Genomic DNA, 5,464 nt, shown 5'->3' on the forward strand with positions numbered 1-5,464 from the left:
TGTTATCATTATTTATACATGCATACCTAAACTGTGCCAATGTTTTTACTGTTGTCCTCTTATTATCCATTCTCTGGAGTTACTCAAATGTTTAGGACTTGGCTAAGTTTAAAGCGTTTTTGCTTTGGGGCTTTGTACCTGTTTTTACTGAGCCCACTAGTGTATAGCTCTACATATTCGCCACATTGGCAGTTTGGTGTTGGTGCGTGAGTCAGTCGGACTTTGGCTTGTATTTTAACAACTAAGTACAAATATTAACCATGAGAAGACGACGTGTTGCACACAAGACCAATGTCTATAGGTCAAAGATCAACGTCACACTCCATGGTTATTGGTCAAAAATCCTTGAACTTTGGCTTTTCTGGGCAATATCTTAGCCATGCATAGGGAGATTTCAAGATCACAAGTTTTTACCTTTGAAGACAGTGTCATTTGCAAAAACCATGTCTGTATGTCAAATTTGTATTTTGGATTATACAGGCTGTAACAAGGCCATGCATTGGAGATTTCAATAATACAAAGCACAAGTGTTCAACTTGAAAGACATCACATACAAGTCGCAGGTCTGTCTGTAGGTCAGTCACACTCATGAGAAGATGGTGTGTTGAGTGTCATACTTATGTCTAGGTCAAAGGTCACACTCTAGGTACATTTGGTCAAAATCCCTTGTATTTAAGCTTGTCTGGCCTGTTACTTACCAATGCATTGGAATTTTCATAACAACTTGGCCCTCATTTTCAACACAACAAGACCGTGTTTCGCCTGCATGACCCATGGCTTGTTTGAAATCACTATAATGCAGTGATCAATTTTCCAACAGTTCCATTCAGAACTGTCTATGATTGTGACATTGACAGTCTTGTCTAATTTGAATGTTAGTATATAAACTTGCACCATATCAGTGTTAACCACATAGTGCAGGTTCTAGTGATATACATTCAACGTAGCTAGATTGTAGAGCATGCTCCAACAATATATCTTCAAGGCCACTCGGGTCACTTCATTCAATAATAGTTGTCTCCTTCATTTATCGGGAGACATATTGTTTTGCCTTGTCCGTCCGTCACACTTTGTTTCTGCTCAATAATTATGGAACGCTTGGACCCAGGAACTCCATACTTGGCATACAGGTTGGTCATGACCCCTATTGATTTTGAGATCAGAATGACAAAGATCAAGGTCGCAGAGACCTTCAGGTGAAAAATGATATGTTGCCAGTGACCTTAAAGCTGAAAAAATGGTTTACGTTCAATAACTATGGAATGCTTGCACCAAAGAACCTCAAGATGGTCATGATTAGTAAATGACCCCTATTGATTATGAGATCACTGATCTCATGCAGTAGATGTTCACTATTGAAGGCCAAACTTCAAGGTCACTGTTGGTTTATCTCTGGTCCAAAGTTCACATTTCATGACCATCATTGATTATTTCTCAGCAATGACCACACAATGGGGGAGACACGCGCTTTTACATTAAAGCATCTCTGATACCGGGTCACCTAAGGAACATTTCTTGGAAATGACATATCATAGTCATTTGTTCAACTATCACCAATTTCACCAAATATGGTCAGAATGTGTATGGGCATAAAACCTTGAATGAGTTGGACAACTAGTTAAATCGCTAACAAAAAATAGAGCCCAATAAAAGTTTTACTCAGGTGAGCGGTATAGGTATATAGTGTACAGAGATTACCAGTAGTTTGTTTCCATGAAATCTTTAACAGCTTGGTGGATTTTTATGAAATTTTGTAGGAATGACAAGTATCAAGCCTTTTTGGCATTAGCATCATCTTCTCCGCATTTTTTTCATAGAGTTATGACTCCCAAGTTCTTGTCTTCACGTAATCGCCAGAACATGATCGCATGGATTTCTTTTTGCACACTGACTGAACATTATAAGATGTGCAACATATAAACAGTTTTCCTTTCAAATTGAAGTTAAATCCCTAGTTAAGTAGAAATATTGATCATTGACAGTAGGTGACGAGGTCAATATGTCAAAATATGTGATGGGCTCCCAACAGTCTGCACAGTCATACAATTTGTGGAATTCTACTTTGTTCTAAAGAAGGGGACTTTGGCTGCATCAGCTTAATCTAGTGCAGACAATAACTACAGTAGTTAATACTGTTTCCAAATAAATGTTTCACAAATCAGATTCACATTTCAACGTTCACCAATGACAATATTATTTTAAACCACACGAGCTAGAGCCTCAAGTTTAACAAATTAAACATGGTACAAGTTACCCCTGAATATCTTGAATTATAGCTAGAGCGTTGTTTGTCACTGGATACTCACACACCCATATAAGCCTGACATTGATGCTCCCGAGACGTACCATTGCCCACACACAATCATGCATTTGGGCGAAGTTAATGCTTCAATTAAATGCTTCATAACCTTGAAACTCTTAATCTTTTTACTAACAGAAATAAGGTATTGTCTTATCATGAATATTGGGAGAGTTTGTGGGCCTTATAATCAGGTCAGGCTCAATCACGTGATAAATATATTTGTTTTATAAAATGCGACCAAAATTGACAATCCTTTTCAATAATTTTTGGAGCAATATCATCCACACGAGATGATCAACTGTGCAGTACTACTATGAACTTGCCCCCTTATAATTTGGAATACAATGTTTCTGGGGTTGTATTAATTATTAGTAAAGCATCTTAGTTAATACTTTTTACTTGGGTAGTGTAAATTTCGTAATTTTTGACAACTATTTTGAATACCTTCATCTTTTTCAGATGTATTCATATACATATATTGTTTAGACCATTTTTTTCACTTATTTTTATAATTGGGATGAACAAGCATGGTGAGTTTTCTTAAAATTCAACTTACGAAAAGGGAATTTTCCATCAAGTTGAAAATTGTAACCAAGATTCTTAATGCATACTGCCCCTAATCACTGTGTACGTAATAATGGAGTCGCTCCTGTAACACAATAGTTTGCCCATTTATTTTTCATCTTTCTTCCGACAGAGGCACATGGAGTTAAGCGTGCAAGTGTTGTTAATATATTTCTAGAGAAAGATGAACTGAATATATCTTCATGTTTTGCCCCACTGCCCAGATACCATTTTATATGTGCTGTTGTCCTTAAAATGTTTTAATCCTACAGGTAGCTTCTTCAGAGGGCAAATCAATTCCTGCTTGGCCCAGGTTTACAACCAATTAGAAAAACTCCTAATGACAGGCAGATGTGCATGTGATTTCAATTGGAAAACCCTCCTTATGATTTCCCAATGGTAAAAAACGTTGAAGATATTTCTGCTTATTATTTCAACAAATCATTAAAATAGTTGACTCAACATGTGGCTATGCAACTCAACCAGGTATTCAATTTGGGCAATCCAAGTTACCATGAAAAATCAGACAGACAAGGGCAGCTCTATATATCTTGAGCTTTATCAGCAAATAGAATACCATTGAATACAAATAGGAACAATTCTGTTGAAGGTTGTTGAATAAAATATTCAAGTGTTATTTACGAAAATGTAAAACAAAATGTATTGTTTTAATGGCTTTGTTCAGGGGACAGGCAAGCTACTCCTGGTGAACACTTGTGCAAGGTTAAAGCCAGGCCAAGACAAATATAAGGAATTTGATTGACAACCTTAAAAGTGTGACCTACTTAATTTGGTCTTGCACATTACACACCGGCTTTTCTTGGTCAACATTTGCGGCCAGAAATTTTATTATCCCAAAATCCATGACCAAGCTAGACCTGACAAGTAAAAAACAAACTATTAACCTGGAGCTTGTACAACACACCAGCATCTTTGTGGAAATTCATTTTAAAATCCTCCAATTCTTGGAGACAAACCATAATACAACAAATCTTGACCAATGACCTTAACCTGTTATCCACTGATATGGGTCTTGAACCAGTCACGTTAGATACTTGTAGCAAAACATTTAAACCAAGCTTTCACTTGAGCTATCACTGAAGGTGATTATACCCCAGAACGCCGCCCCGATATGAAATTGCAGTCAACTATTTGGAAAGCCAACCTATAAATGACAACTTTATTTTATGGACTATCGTCAGTTATTCATTTTTTGATCATGCTTTTAAAGGTTAGAAAAAAGGGTTTAAACAATATCAGTGATGCTAATACTAAGATGTTAATACTGATATATTTGATGTTCTAAAGCACAGAATATACGATTGCCTATGACCATCTATAAATGAGTTAAGTTACTTTTTTTTATACCAGTAGTTTAAAAGCATGAAGAGGGATGGTTTATATAAACATATTTAGAAAGGAAAACACAAAATGTTATAGATGGGGTTATTTTTGTTTTGTACAATTTCGGATTGTTATCGTTAAAATTAGAAAATAACGCTTTTATAATTGTTGTGCATTGCACAAGTTTACATGGCAATCAATAAATGTTATATAATTTCCAGTTATGCTGAGGGACAAAATTTTGATTGAAGAGAAACAAACAAAAGAGCACTAAAAATGTATGTGAAATATAAACAAACCTCTTTTGCCTGAACTTTTATGTATTCATCAACTTGGTTCTTCCATGAACTTTATTTAAACTGTTATCACTGATGGCCTTTTTTATGAAGTAACAAAGGGCAATCACTCTGATTAGCTAAAATGTAGTTGTGGTTCCTGTACACTGCACTTCCTCTCATTATGATTTATCATTGTATGAAGTTTTATGAAATTCCATCTAGTAGTTTTCAAGTTATTGTCCGGACAAAAGTTTGACAAAAAAAAAACACAGAAAAAGGCAAAAACTCTGTAATTTGGTAAAATAGTGTAATGATTTATGTACACTGCACTCCTTCACATTGTGCTGTACCATTGTATAAAGTTTTATTACATTCCATCCAGTAGTTTTCAAGTTATGCTCCGGACAAGAAAAAAGTAACAAAGGGCAATAACTCTGTAATTGGCTTAAATAGAATTGTGGTTCCTGTACACTGCACTTCCTCTCATTATGATCTATCACTGTATGAAGTTTTATTAAATTCCATCCAATAGTTTTCAAGTTATGCTCCGGATAAGAAAAAGTAACAAAGGGCAGTAAATCTGTAATTAGCTGAAATAGAATTGCAGTTCCTGTACACTGCGTCCTCTCATTATGATCTATCACTGTATGAAGCTTTATTAAATTCCATCCAATAGTTTTCAAGTTCTGCTCGGGACAAGAAAAAAGTACTAAAGGCCATAACTCTGTAATTAGCTAAAATAGAGTTATGGTTCTTGTGCACTGCACCTCCTCTTATTGTGCTTTACCATTGTATGAAGTTTCAATAAATTCCATCTAGTAGTTTGCAAGTTAATGTCTGGAAAAAAAAATTGACAGCAAAAAAATAAAGGGCAATAACTCAGTAATTAGCTAAAGTAGAGTTATGGTTCTTGAACACTGCACTCCCTCTCATTGTGCTTTACCATTGTATGAAGTTCCAATGAATTCCATCCAGT

The sequence above is a fragment of the Mya arenaria genome, chromosome 11 (genome assembly GCF_026914265.1).
Source record: "Mya arenaria isolate MELC-2E11 chromosome 11, ASM2691426v1".
In the NCBI taxonomy this organism is placed as follows: Eukaryota; Metazoa; Mollusca; class Bivalvia; order Myida; family Myidae; genus Mya; species Mya arenaria.